This window comes from Colobus angolensis, unplaced genomic scaffold, assembly GCF_000951035.1.
Source record: "Colobus angolensis palliatus isolate OR3802 unplaced genomic scaffold, Cang.pa_1.0 Scaffold325, whole genome shotgun sequence".
NCBI classification, from domain to species: domain Eukaryota; kingdom Metazoa; phylum Chordata; class Mammalia; order Primates; family Cercopithecidae; genus Colobus; species Colobus angolensis.
In genome coordinates, this window is record NW_012116544.1 from 478,058 (window position 1) to 493,340 (window position 15,283).

The 15,283-nt window shown below is 49.4% G+C and overlaps 1 non-coding gene and 1 pseudogene across 1 annotated transcript; both read left to right on the plus strand.

The window, feature by feature from the left end:
* Window positions 1–11,377: 11,377 nt before the first annotated feature.
* TRNAV-AAC lies at window positions 11,378–11,450 on the plus strand. Its single transcript has one exon. It is a non-coding gene; the product is annotated as a tRNA-Val (tRNA).
* Window positions 11,451–14,975: 3,525 nt separating this feature from the next.
* LOC105518653 overlaps window positions 14,976–15,283 on the plus strand; it is a 24,125-nt pseudogene continuing 23,817 nt past the window's right edge.

Sequence of the window (15,283 nt, forward strand, 5' to 3'; positions counted from 1 at the left end):
TTTTTTTCAGGGTCTTACTCTGTCACCCAGGCTAGAGTGCAGTGACACAATCTTGGCTCATTGCAGCCTTGATCTCCTGGGCTCAGGTGAGTCTCCAGCTCAGCCTCCTGAGAAGCTGGGATACAGGTGCGTGCACCACACCTGATGAATTTTTTAGTAAGGGATTCGGTATTGTTGTAGAGATAGTGTTTTCTGGAACTCCTGGACTCAAGCAATCCACCTTCCAGAGTGCTGAGGTTACAGGCGGGAGCCACCACACACAGCCAACATCAGTACTTTTTACCTGATGAAGAAACAATTTTCCCCCCAATCTTTTGTGTACTAATTATTTTGTACTATATATTGAAAATGAATATAGGACATTGTAAACCAGCACTGTGCAGAAATAAGGCATTGGGATTGTTGTCACTCCTTATTTAAAATTGGAATTACTTCTACTGGAAGAAGACGTTGAGCTGAGCCTCCTAACTCTCCTTGCTAATGTTTTATTCTGTGCTTACTCTGTGGGAGACATCGCTCTATGATCTGTGTATAGACATATAGATCCCACCTGTATGATGTTTATATGATGTCTCACACCAGTTATAGCCCAGCACTAGGGTCTTAGATGAACAACTTACAGATGACAGAAAATAAGCCTTTATAGTTCTCTTTGGAGAATGTCTACTCCTCCCACTGGGAACGTCATAAAGACGTATTCAGAGCATACAAGTTGTCTTTGAGATGATGAGGGACAGGGTAGAGACGTGCTTGCTTGTGTATTCAGTGGAAATCCCCCGAGCCTGCTGTCTCCTCACCATGCCCTAGCAGTGTGTGCCGCTCTGTGTCAGCTCAGCTTCTGTAAGGAGAAAACTGGCTGAACTGCTTCCCCTTTGGGGAATGATGACTGGAGGGTGGTGACAGAATTTCATCTGCTATTTCAAAACTGATTTTCAGTATTTTGGTCTGAACTATTTGCAGGACTTGTGTCCATTGTTCCAAGCTCTGTGCCTGTCCTTTGCACATATTTGCAGTAGAATTCTCTTTTCACGGAAAAAATTATCTCCGTTGAAGGCAGAGAGAAAAGAGGCCAGAACTAGAACTAGGCCTCAGGATTAGACTAAACCCCAGGGAGGTGTTTGCTGGGCTTTGGAGAGGTGGAGGGAGGTGGCACCCAGGGCTCACCGTGGGAGATGACTTCAGGTTGTCCACTCAGCTTAATTCTCACAGCAAACATTCTGTGGTGAAAATATGATGCCCATTTTACAGGACAGGAAGCTACGGCTCAGATCGGTAAGTCCCTGCCTCATTGCCAGTTTTCCTCAGGAGGTGTCTCCAAGGACTGGTGAAAATAGCAGTAACTTTCCTTAGTCACGGGGCTGCAAGATTTTCCATTATGTAAATGGATCTTAGTGTATTCTATGACCACTTGCTGATATCACTTAGGTAATGCTCAACCTACCAAATTAATTTCAACTCTATAATATCAAATATCTTTCTGTGTATTCTCCTCATTCTCATTGTACCTTTTTGCCTCGTACAAATTTCAATTTGCCCCAAATTCTCCTCTTCCAGGAAGCATCCCTGATTAACCTCAGATTTCTCTAGGATTTTGCACCCCTCAAATCATAAGGACCCTGAGCATTGCAACCAGAACTGTTTATAGCCACGGAACCCCGAGACTGGAAGAAAATTTAGAGCAAACTTAATCCAGCCCCTTCCATGATGCAGAATTTTGGACACAGTCACCCAAGCAAAAGTTTTACCAGCCTCTGCCTCATCCAGTCCCATGATGGGGGAATTCCTATTTCATTTTAATTGCATTTCATTGGCATAGACTTGATGTCCTTAATTCATTTCCCACACAAGGACCAGGTAATTCAATCGAAAAATATCTACTGAACACCAATGGCACCCAAAAATGTGGTAAGTTCTATGTCACAGAAAGTTTCCACAGGGTCCTCTTCTGTCCAGGAGCACAATTCAATTCACTAACCAATACCTCTTATGAAACAAAAGTTGCATAATTAGTCTCAGTGTGAGCAACTGCAAACTTAGAGATTTGCAATTGTTAGAGATTTGTAAGAAAATAATAAACAAAGAGAAAATATGTGTAAGGGGGGGCAGGTGGGGTGTACACATCTGTAATCCAAGCACTTTGGGAGGCTGAGGCCAAGGTGGGAAGATTGCTTGAGCCCAGTAGTTGGAGACCAACCTGGGCAACGTGGTGAAAACCCATCTCTACAAAAAATACAAAAATCAGCCGGGCGTGGTCCCTTGGGAGGCTGAGGTGGGAGGATTGCCTGAGCTTAGGAGGTTGAGGCTGCAGTGACCCATGATGGTGCCACTGCACTCCAGCCTGGGCCACAGAGTAGAAGCCTGTCTCAAAAATAAATAAGTAAATAAATAAATGAACAAAAAATAAAAAGAAAATAGATGTGAAAGCACAGGAGAGTAGAAGAAGTAAGAATCTTGCCAGCGGTCATGGGAGTTTTTGTTACTTGCTTCACTTTTGTGTATGCCTGACATTTTTTATAATTAATAGTTTAATATGCTCAAGGCCAGTTTTTTTGCCAAGTACCTTACCAAATCCTTTCCTATCAAGTTGTCCGTTCATTTTATTGGGTGATTTGGGGGCATAGATGTAAAAAATCTTCATGGCAATCAGTTAGGTCCATGTTTTGTGTGTGTGAATATAAAAATTGCTTGAAGCCAGGTGTGGCGGCTCGTTCCTATAATCCCAGCTGAAGATGGGAGGCCGATGCGGAAGGATCCCTTGAGCCCGGGAGTCAGACATTGCAGTGTCACTGCACGCCAGCCAGGGCAGCTCAGACAGAGCCTATCTCTACAAATTAGAAATGTTCCATTTCAGCTGGGCAGGGTTTCTCATGTCTGCAATCCCAGCACTTTGGGAGGCCGAGGCAGGAGGATCACTTGAGCCCAGGAGTTTGAGACCAGCCTGGGCAACATGGAGAAACCCCATCTCTAGAACAAATAAAAATAAAACATGAATTTTAAATTTAAAAATTGCTCTACACCTCCATTTCAAAAGACTGTGTATGTGTTTGTGACGTGTATGAAAGCTAAGCTGGCCTCTCCATAACCGCGGGGCTCAGATCTGTCCTGATCACGTTGCGCGCCAAAGTCTGACCCTGGAGGAATCAGTATCCGCTGCTGTCCCTGAGGTCAGCGCCCGTCCCCACCCAGGACAACCAACGGCCACAGGAGGGCAGCAGAGAGCCACGATCCCAATCAGAGGCGAGCGCACGGGCAGCGTGGGAGGGGTGCAGGCGTTTACATTTGTTTGTTTTCTTTTTTATTTAAGTGACCTATGCCATTGTATTGGTCTGAAATAGCCAGGGATGTGGCCATAGAGACAGATCTAGTGCCGGTGAAGGAGAGAGCGGAGTGGGGTCCAGACTACTGCAGCCTCCCTCCTGCTGCCCTTGGCAAGGCTGCCAGCCTCTCTGTGCCTCGGTGTCCCCATTTGTCACATGGGGATAATAACAGCATGGACTTCAGGGGCTGGCGACAGTAAAGAGAGTGAGGTGCGTGGTGGCAGCGCAGGCCGGCCCAGGAGGACCCCGTGGGAGCTCCTACTGACTACGGAGAGGATTAGCAGGGGCCCCGCTGAGGACAGCCAGGGGGAGGTGCGAGGAAGGGGCTCATAGGAGGGTGGTGGGAAACACCTGCAGGCAGAGGATGGGTGTGATTGTGGGGACCTCAAAAGCCACACCCAGAGCCAGGGGGCACTGCAGGGCAGGGGCAGCAGTGGGGAAGTGCCCACGGCCTGAGGTCCCCGTGGGCAAGGCCCTCCCCTCTAACCCCCGTGGGCAAGGCCCTCCCCTCTAACCCACAGCCATCCCCAGGCCCAACTTTCAGGGGTGCTGGGAGGCCTGCCTGTCTCCCGAAGACCCACTGTGGTCACTGTCAGACTGGGACCTGCGTGAGGGTGACCCAGGCGGGCAGGTCTGGGACTCTCTGGAGCAGGCAACCGTGCTCTCAGCAGGCCTGTTCCAGGACCGTCTGTCTGTGTGGTCCTGAGCTGACACCCGAGGATGATACCCCACCCTCCACACATGGCAAAGTGCAATAGTAGCAACCTGGCCATGGCAGCGCACACTCACAGCCCCACCAGCACAGAACTGCAGGGAGCAGGGGGCACACAGGGAGTGGACCAAGGTTTTGGCCTGTGCCAGGCCCTGAGCTCAGAAGGATGCAGGGGCTTTGCCCAAACCCACGCTAGGTGCAGGCTGGGGAGGCCGCTCCAGGAGGAGGAAGAGCCCCGGGCGGACGAGGGGAGACACTGGTTCTGAATGTCGGGGAGACACAGCTGGAGCCTGATGACTGAAAAGTGAGCAGGAGCTGGGGCTTCCTATGAGGCAGTGAGGAGAGGGCAGCCCAGACCCAGTGAGATCACACCTAGGATGTCCCCAAGAAACCCTCAGGGGTGGGGGCAGGGCGTGGAGGAGCAGGTTGTGCATCGTCACTGTGGGAGGTGCCAGGATGGGCATGGTCACTTGGGGTGTGCAGCCATGTGGAGAGCCCAGAGACCAGTGGGGAAAAGGGAGATGTGCCCAAGATTGTTGTCTAGAGGCGCCCACACCCTCACACACCCAGGTGCCCTGGCACGCACAGCCCTGCTCACACAGCAGACGTGGGGAGGGGGGATGACTGAGTGTGCGCACAGCAGGGAACAGATAAATGAATTTAAAGACACGGATAAGTTTAAAAGCTAAAGAAGGGCCTTGTGCAGGCCAATCCTGAGTGGAAATGAATGCAGGAGTCCAGTTACCCCTGCTTAGAGGGGAAAACCAGTGTTTTAAACTCAGGACCTAGAGTCCGGTGATCAGGAGGAAAGAGGTTCCAGATAAGACCCAGATAAGGAACCTCCTCACCCCCTTCTCCCCCCAGAGACTAGAGCAGAGGGAGAGGCCCTCAAGCAGCACAGCCTTCAACTCCCAGTTTCCCCAGAAGACGCTGTGGGCATTTGACCAAGTGACCCCAGAGGCCCCCTCCAGGACGCTGTGACAATTTATACCAATCTGCACGTTTACTCCTTGAGCTCTCATCTTTGTGGACCAGCTCAAATGATGACAATGGCTCTTCTGGTCAACTTACCCAGACTCTGTACTGAGAGGGGTAAGCAGGGCCCAGTCTACCCAGGGCCCTCCCTGTCTTCTGGGACACCCTGAGTCCTTCTGAGACAGTGACCAGGTTTGCCTCAGCCCAGAACAGCTGAGCCAGCGGTGGAATGACTCTAATGACAGACAACTGTGAGCTCCTGCTGTGGCCCAGGCCCAGGGCTCTAGGGGTCAAGGAGTCAGGAAGAAGAGCTGTGCCAGGGGGGATGCAGGGGGGCGTTTGTGGGTGGGTGCCCCATCTCAGTCACATGGGCCACCTTCTCCACCTGTACTGAAGAACAGCCCAGAAAATCAGCTCTTTATCTTGGCCTTCACTCACTCTGCTGAAGGGCGGGATACTCAGCAGAGATCTTAGAAACAGGATGAATCTCAGGGACAGGAAAGCTGAGAGTTTAGAGCCAGCAGGGACCTTTGAGATCATCTCATCACCCTCATCTTGTTGATGTGAAAACAGGCTGAGATGGGAGTGGCTGGCCTGTGGTCACAGAGCGGGTCCCCAGACTGTGCCCAGGGCATGGGTATGCATCGCTTCCAGAAACACACAACACTGGAAATGAATCCAGATGGCTTTCCAAATGGGCAAAGGCAGCACCAACCCGGTTTCTCCTCCTGGACGCATTGGAACAACCAGCCAAGCAGCCCCAGAACATCACTTCCTCCCACCTCCAGCCTAAAGGTGACACTTTTGAATCCCCCACAGCCTCCATTTTTAGTTTGGACTCTGCCTTTCTGTTCACCTGGAAAGCTCAGGCCTGAAAGGTCTTACTATGGTGGCATCGTGTTTCCCTCAAAATTCATCTTAGCATTCCAACCCTCTTTACCTCAAAATGTGACTGTATTTGGACATAGGGCTTTTAAAGAGGTGGTCACACTAAAATGAGTTCACTATGGTGGACCCCAATCCAATCTGACGGGTGTCCTTAGAAGAAGAGGAGATGTGGACCATCCGCTCTCTGGACTGATCTGAGCAGAGACAGCCTGCGTGCTCCTTGGTTTCCCAAACCCACCTGAGTGTAACTCTGTCCTGGATGGGGTGAGGCTGGAGCTCAGAGAGGGACAGCGGTGCTGAAGAGCTGCGGTGGTGGCATCTTCCCTGGGCTTTCTGGAGAAGGCTCCTCTGAGCAGATGGGGCTTCAGACCCGGCTCCCTGTGAGCTGTGAGCCTGTGTGGGCAGCAGCCAGCCAGGCAGCCCTTCACCTGTGACTGGCAGGTCGCGCTGCGCTTGGGTTTCCTGGAGGTTTCACCCTGGGCATGGGCCTGGGAGTGCCAGGGTTGTCTGTGAAAATATCCGTAGGAATTTCCTCCGGCTGCCGGAACAAAATAGCCCAGCCTGGGGCTTCAACTACAGATGGTCGTTTTCTCCCAGGTCTGAGGCTGTGAGTCCAAGATCAAGGCACACGGAGGCCTGTTTCTGCGGAGGCTTCTCTTTTTGGCCTGCAGGTGGCCGCCTTCTCTCTGTGTCCACACGTGGTGTTTTGTCTGTGCACGTGCACCCATGATGGCCCCGATGGCTTTCCCCAGTAGCTGGCCCATTCGGGGAGGCGGCGTCTGAAGCTGGATAAGGGCTGCCCCGACGACAGTACAACCGCCACCCTTGGCAGAGAAGAGGTCCAGAAGAAAGAAGCAGTTCCCGCTCCTGCGAGGGGACAGCGGCGCCGCCCTGCGCTCAGGAGCGCCTGGCAGGTCTCCCTGGAGCCATTGCGGGAAGGTGCAGGGACCCCTGGCTTCGGGCCAGCCGCTGAGGCTCCAGGTCCCCTCCCCGGGCGGGCGAGCTGCGAGCGAGCTGGGGCGGCGTCGGCCTGGGGGACTCCCGCGAGCGGACTCGCAGGCTCGAGAAGTTCCTGGGCGCGACCACGAGACGCGCTGCGTTTCCCAAGGGATGTTCCCCGCTCCGCGGCAGCCCAGAGGCGGTTCCTTGAATCCCTGTTAGAAACTCTGCCGTTAACAAGCCCTGGAGGGAGGCGCCGGCCCTGGGAAGGGAGGCAGAGGCCGCTGCTCCCAAGGCCGGAGCGAAGGAGGAGGAGCGGGTCCAGCGCGGCCTGCACTCCCTCCCGGGAGCCGCTGAGATGGGGCTGAGCGCGGGCTCTTCCCGAACACAAACCAGAAGCCGAGGCAAATGGGCCACCTCTCAAGGCTTGTCTCCTTCATGCGGCTGCAGGGGGTACGCACCGTCCTCGCCCAGCCTCCTGCTCGGCCCCTGCAGCCCCCGCACCCGCCTTTCCCTCACAGCTCCGTGCGCCCTCGCGCCGCCTCTTCCACATCTCCCTGGGCGGAGGCCCCTCCCCATCGCGCAGTGCCGTCCACCGTTGTCCGCCTGTGCGGCCTCGGTCTTCCCATGTTCCTCAAGCCCACCCTTCCCCTGTAGGGAGCAGGATCCTTCTGTTTTGTGTCCCCTGGCCCTGGAACTGAGCTGCCTTGGCACAGCTGTGAATTCAGTGAGTGTTTCTTCAGTCTTACTTAGTGCTAATGCGTGTGTTAATTGCTCTAACCCTCCTTATCCACCTGTAAGAAAGGCGCTGCTCTCACCCCATTCTACAGACGAGGAACTGCCACCACCAGGGGTTATGTAACTCGCACCCTGACAGCCAGTGCAGGCGCTCACCCCCCAGCCAAACACACACACACAGGCGGCCCCTGCAGAGGGCCAGACCATTCAATTCCACGACCCTCCTGCAGCCCGGAGCGCTCAACAGAAGCTTTTGTCTTCTAGATTTAAAAAGACAACTGTGGAAAATAAAAGCCAGTGCCCCCATCTCCTCAAGGACTAGTACTTTGCACATCACACACGAAACACAGCAGCACACACTGGCCCCTCCTGCAGACACATACTATTGGGTGGACGTCCCCGTGTTGACCATAAACTGGATCCTATAACGGATGCTCGTTTCGTTTCTGTAACGTGCATTTTCAGTTTCTTAAACCCATCCATTAGCAAGGTCTCTATTCCGGCGGTTCTGGATTGGATGACTTCCATCGGCCCCTCCCGGATTCAGTCTCACGGTGGTGGGTCACCTCCTTCTTTACTTGGCATCTCCTTAAATTTACTCACATCTTGATTATTTATACAACGACTCTACCTTGATTACAAGCCACACTAGCAAGAACTTCAAGTTTCAAGGTGCAAGTTACCTGCCCTCCAAGGCTGCAGTAAAGCATTATGTAAACATTAATGATGCTCTGGGTCACAGGAATCATTTTGCACAATGCAACTGTCACCTGAGCTGATCCCAGGGAAACACTAACTGCCTCGTTGCTGTGTTTGGGGGCTTGTTTTTATGGTTTAACATTCTATAACAACTTTATTGGGGTACAATTCAATACAACAAAATCCACTCATTGTAAGGCTACAGCTCAATGATTTTTAATTACTGCATAGGATTCTGCAACCATCACCACAATCCACTTTTAGGACAGTTCCTTTGCCAGAAAAATTCCCAGCAGGCCCATCTGCAGCCAACTCTGGTCTCGACCTCAGCCCTAGACAGAAGTGATCTGTTTTCTCTCTGTTTTAATCTGCTTTTTCTGGAAATGTCATATAAATAAACAGTAATAGTGGAATTGCTAGTTTCAAGTTTCACTTTGCTATACCAAAAAGTTAAATACAGGGTTACTATACAATCCATCAATTCCACTCCTAGGTATATATGAAAAAGAGTTGAAAACATGTGTTCTTGTAAAAAAAAAATTGTACACTAAATGTTGATAGAATCATTATTCATCATAACAAAAAAGTGGAAAGAAGGGTGGGCAAGGTGTCTCACACCTGTCATCCCAGCACTTTAGGAAGCCAAGGTGGGTGAGCTGCTGGAGGCCAAGAGTTTTAGACCAGCCTGGGCAACATAGTGAACCTGTCTCTACAAAAAGTACAAAAAGTAGCCACATCTGGTGGTGTACACCTGTGGTCCCAGCTACTTGTGAGGCTGAGGTGGGGGATCACTTGAAACAAGGAGGCAGAGGTTGCAATGAGCTGTCACAGCACCACTGTTCTCCAGCCTGGGTGACAGAGTGAGAAACTGTCTTAAAATAAATAAATAAATAGGCTGGGCACGGTGGCTCATGCCTGTAATCCCAATACTTTGGGAGGCCGAGGCAGGCGAATCACAAGGTCAGGAGATGGAGAAATCCTGGCCAACATGCTGAAACTCTGTCTCTACAAAGAAAACAAAAAATGAGTCGGGTGTGGTGGTGCACACCTGTAGTCCCAGCTACTCTGCAGGCTGAAGCAGGGGAATCGTTTGAACCCAGGAGGCAGAGATTGCAGTGAGCCAAGATTGCACCACTGCACTCTAGCCTGGTGACAGAGCAAGACTCCATCTCGAAATAAAATAAAATAAGTAGTGGGAAAAAAAATGATCATCCATTGATAAATGGAGAGAAAAATGGAATATTCACACAATGTAAACATTTATTTATTTATTTATTTATCTGGAGACAGGGATTCACTCTGTCATCCAAGAAGCAGTGCACTGGAGTGATTACAGTTCACTGCAGCCTTGGACTCCTGGGTCCAAGCAATCTTCCTGCCTCAGCCTCCCAACTAGGTGAGACTACAAGCAAGTACTACCATGCCCAGCTAACTTTGTTTGTTTGTTTGTTTGTTTGTTTGTTGTAGAGATGTGGCCTTGCTATGTTGCACCGGCTGGTGTCCAGTTCCTGGCCTTAAGCAGTCCTCCTGCCTCAACCTAGCAAAGCCCTGGGATTACAGGGGTGAGTCACCATGCCTGGCCTATTCGAAACGTTTAACTGAAAAATGAGCAAAAATATTAGAGTCCACATATACAGTTATTTGATTTTCACCAAAGGTACCAAAGCAATTCAATGTGGAAATAATGTCTTTGGGACAATTGGTTCAGGAACAATGGAATCTCCACAGGGGAAAGAAATTAACCTTAATCCCGACTTCACACTATAACAAAAAAATTAATATGAAATAGAATTTACACTTAAACATGGAAGCTAAAATTTAAAAGTTTCCAGATTAAAAGGGAAAAAAATAGGAGAGTGTTCGGGGTGTGTGTGCTTGTGTGTGTGTGTGTGTGTGTGTGTGTTTGGAACAGGGTTTGCTCTGTTGTCCTGGCAGCAGTGCAGCAGTGACATCTCTGCTTACTTCAGCCTCAATCTCCCAGGCTCAACTGATACTCCCGCCTGAGCCTCCCGAGTAGCTACAGGAACTACAGGTGTGCGCCACCACTCCTGGCTAATTTTGGGAGTTTCTGTAGACATGGTGTCCCAATATGTTGCCCGGACTGGCCTTGAACTCATCGGATCAAACGACTCACCCGTCTCGGCGTCCCAAAGCGCTGGGATTACAGGTATGAGCCGCCAGGCCAGGCCAGTTTTGGTTGTTTGGTTTTTGTTTCTTTGTCTTTAATGGAAGATATCTAAGAGACACCTCACAATGGAAGATAAAAAAAAATGAGCCATACACATGAAAAAGTGCTTATCATCATTCCTCATCAGTTAAATGCAAACTTAAACCATGAAGAAATACTATATACCCAGAAGAATGGCTAGAAGTTAAAAAATCTTCGTCATAATAAGTGAAAAGTACCACATGCTGCCACGGAGGGAGCCTCAGAACGCTTGCACATTGTTGATGGGAGGAAAATAACCTAAATGTCCAACCGCAGTGGCTGCTTGGATAATCGAGAGCTCTACCAAACAACGGAACAATGAAAATGGTGGTGTGGGCTACTTCCTCTTTCATTCCACTCCAATTTCTCCAGGCCCACAAGCTCCAGCTCCACTTACGAACTCATGGCCTCATATTCTCCAAGCATCTTCTTCTGAAAGTCTCTGCTCTTAGAAAACGGTGCCAGCACCCCTGCTCTTCACCCCCATGCCCACTGTCAACCCCAGACAGCTCGACTGCCTCGCGTCTCTCTGAAGTCGCCACCACAACTTCTCTCAGGACTCCCAGGCCCACTTATGCCACCACATCGGGCATGAAAACTTCCTGTTCTTGTCTCTCTCGCTCTCGCTTTTTCTTTCTTTTCTCTCTTTCGAGACAGAGTCTCGCTCTGTCTCCCAGGCTGGAGTGCAGTGGCGCAAACATAGCTTAGTGCAGCCTCGAGCTCCTGGGCTCCAGCCGTCCATCCGTCCAGCCTTCCAAGTGCCGAAACGTCCTTTTCTTGTGTGCTCATGCCCATTAGCCAAGCTCAAAGGGACGCGTGGAGGAAGCTCAGAATCACCGTGAGAAATCAGATACGTCCCGTTGTCGTGCCTCATTCTGATGGGCCAGGAGAGCCAAGCAGGTTTCCGTAGTGTAGTGGTTATCACGTTCGCCTAACACGCAAAAGGTCCCCGGTTGGAAACCAGGCGGAAACAGCATCTTCTGTTTTTCACCTCACTACTTCAAATTAATTACACTGATAACTAGCCTGGAACACCCCACCACTATCTCCACCTGGTTAAGGAGAAAAGGCCATCAAGGGTATTTATACCGTTGCCTTTCCTCAATGGTTGTTGCACCACCTGGGGTGCCTCAACTGTTGGCACCTGGGAAGAACTGAACCCACCTCACTTGCTGTGGACAGCAGCGCCGACGAACTTTGCACAAAGCCCGTTCACTGGAAGGCTGCGCGCTGCCAAATGGAATCCAGATCCCGAGCAAGCGTGGGGCCCAAAGGAAGTTCCAACGAATCCTCGTTTTGTAACCCATGGGGGGACAAAATGGAGAAAGCACAAAAAGATTGCAGGGGTGGGATGCGAACCCATGCATCCGAAGACATTGCAGCCTTAATCTGGACCCTTGGACCGCTTGGCCTTAGCTCTTTGTCACAGCGGTGTACTTACATATTTCCCTTCTTTATACAACATCGCTAGGGTCCCCGAGCCAACAAGGCATTGGGGCTTCTGGGAGTGAGATGCTGTCAACCCCCTAGAGGAAAGTTAGCAGATCAGGGTGTTTTATTTTGCTTTCCTCTCTTGCTGAGTTCTGGGACATGATTTATCATCTTTTGGGAGATGCTGTGTTAAACCACGTCAAGGTCATTGAAAATATATGCATTTGGCATTTGGAGGTGTGAGAGAGTATGGAGTCTGCCTTCTACTGTTTCTGGCATCTGATGGTTGTGACAGTGGCAAATAAAGGCCTGGAGGTCAAGTGTAACCTTAGGGAAGGAAAATGAAAACCTACCACTCTCCTCTTCATCAGTTGTCTCCATCACAGCTAGGGTTTCTAGGACACCCCTCACCTTCCCCATCTACCCCACAAGAGGTGTGTTGGTTCATTTAACATTTAGTGAAGTCCAGCAAAGCTGGAATTTTAAAAAAGGAAAAATGAAAGGAAGGAAAAAAAGCAGAAATAAGCAAAGGAAGTAAAGAACAGTTAAGCAGCACATGGCTTGCTCCAATGTATCCTTCCCATAGCAGACTGAGTGAGCACTCCAGAACACAAAGCTTACTCTGAAACTGCGGGGCTCAAACCCTTCAAATGGTTTCTCCTTGGACTTAGCAGTGAATCTACATAGCACTCTGATGCCAGCTGACTTTTCTAGCTTTGTCATCCTTCACTTCCCCTTCATGCACCCTCTACTCCTGTGCCATGTCTCCTGGATTCCTAAGCAAGCCATGCCTTTATTCACCTCAGATGTTTTGCACATGGATAGGCACCCACCAGCCACTCAAGTCAAGTGTGGTGGTGAAGAGTACAGACTCAAGTCTCATTTTGCCTGGGCTTCATCCCAGATGTGGGCAACTTTCTGATCCTCTGTACCTTCATTTCCTCAGTTGTGAATTGGGGCTACCAACAGAGGCACCTTGAGGATTAGATGTGACAATCTGTGAGAAGAGCCTAGCAGAGGGCCTGGTTCAGCACACAGTAAGCTGTTGCTCAACAAACATTGATTGGCTGGGTGCCCAGCAGGTGGGAGGCCCTTATCTGTTCATTTATTACAAGCTATTTGTAGTCTGGTGGAAAGGCAGACATGAAAACAAGACATTATAAGACAGTGTGATCCAGTGGCACTGGAACTATGTGGGTTTGTACCTTTTCTTCAGCTGGGCTTGCCCCAGGTGTTACCTAGAATTCAATTCTTAGCCAGGCCCGAGACTTGAGGAGGATAAGAGAAAGTAAAAAACTTCTACCCTGGGAGAGGCATTTCAAACTTGAGGCACCAGCACAGCCCCATAGCTATTCAAATGTTGAAATCCTTTCCTACCGATTGGCAAGCGCCCTGAGCACCCCAACTGTCTGTAACCCCTCCTTTCCTTCTACTTCACACATTCTGGTGTGCATTGGTTGGATACCATCAGGGACTGTCCTTTTCTCCTGCCAGGGTGCAAGGGAGCCAGCCTATCTTTTGTTGCTCTTTTGCTCCGCTTCCCCTCAACCCCCAACAAGCAGCAGCCCTGAGCCCTCTGAGCAAATGCAAACTCCATACCTTGCTCTGCGAGGCTGCATTTTCAACATTACGTATGCTTCTCCTTGGGGATATTGCCTGCTCTGTGAGTCCCACGAGCTGTGTCGGCTTGCTTTGGGGGATGCCCAGTTCGGCCTTCCTCTGGGCTATGGTCTACGCCAGCAATATCCTTTGAAAACCTGTGCCTGTCCACAAGTGTGGATTCCTTCCAGCCAATCATCCACTCTACTCCAGAGGTTCCTGTCACCTCCTAGATGTTCCTACTCCATTCTGTCAGTGTTTCCTGAACCGTGCCAGGATTTATCCTGACTTACGATGTTATGGACAAGGTCCTGGTGTCCTGTGAAGTAGTATAGAGTGGAAGCTTTGGAGCCTATCTGTGTTTTTTAATCCCAGCTCTAAGACTTCCTAGCTCTGTGACCTTAGGCAAGTTACTCAGCCTTTCCAGGCCTCCGTCATCTCATCTGCAAAAAGGGATAACAGCAATACCTACCTTATAGGGCTTTTGGGAGGATTATATGATATAATACTGAAAAGCACTTAGAAGAATGCCTGACCCACAGTAAAAGTGCAACAAATGTTAGACATTATTATCATTGTTATTATTATTATTTTGTATTGAAACTCTTTTTTTTTTTTTTGAGAAAGGTCTTGTCACCCAGGCTGGAGTGCAGTGGTGCAATCTTGGCTCACTGCAGCCTGAACCTCCCGGCTCAGGTGGTCCTCCCACCTCAGACTTCTAAGTAGCTGGGAATACAGGCAAGTGCCACTGTGCCTGACTAAGTTTTGCATTTATATAGATGGGGTTTTACCATGTTGCCTAGGCTGTGTTGATCTCCTGATTTCAAGCGATCCACCTGTCTTGGCCTCCCAAAGTGCTGTGATTACAGGTCTGAGCCACCGTGCCCAACCACATTGAAGTTTTAGTGGGCACATTTAGGTATATTTTAAAACATAATTGTCTCTTTTGATGTACACAGTTCTAAAGAGGTAGGTATAAAAGACTATTGGTTAGAATCCCAATTTTTGAGGTAAGAAAACTAAGACTCGGCTATATGAAGTGAGATGGCCATGGTTAATCAGAAGTTTTATGATTTCCCATGTAATGTTATTGTTCTCCACCAGAAGACACTGAACTAGATGGATTGTTACTTATTCAATAAACATTTATTGAATGACTACTGTGTGCCAGGCATTGTGCTGGGCACTGAGGGTACAGTGGTGAGCAAGACAGACAGGTCCCTGTGCTCCTGAAGTTACCATTTTAGTGGAAGGGGACAATCAATAAGCAAGTAAATAACAATAAAAGGTATATATCAGTTAGTGCAATAAAAATTAAACAGGGCAGTGGGATACAAAGTAATTATGGGCGAGAAGGTAGTGAATAAAGGAGAGTTTTTCTGGGGAGGTGACTTTCATGATAAGCAGGAGATGAGCTGGAGACCTTCTCACTTTGGATATGTAGCTAGGTTCTGGGAGAGAAGTCCTCATGAGGAGGGGATTTCCAGGGTCCTACTCGGGGCCACCACAGACAAGTGGATGTAGCAGGAAGGAGGATTGCAAGGTAAGGGTTGCTCAGAGCCCAAAGTCAGAAAGACTTGCTAAATTTGAGATTTTTCTAGAAAGAGGCAGGAGAGCAAAGAAACTTTTAGCATTGGAAAGGAAATTTTTTTCCTTATAGGTACTTACTAAGTTTAAACATTTTAAAATTAACTTTACTGAGATATAATTTAGATAGAATAAAGTTCACTGATTCTAAGCATACAGGTTAATGAGTCTTAAGAAACATAGACCCCT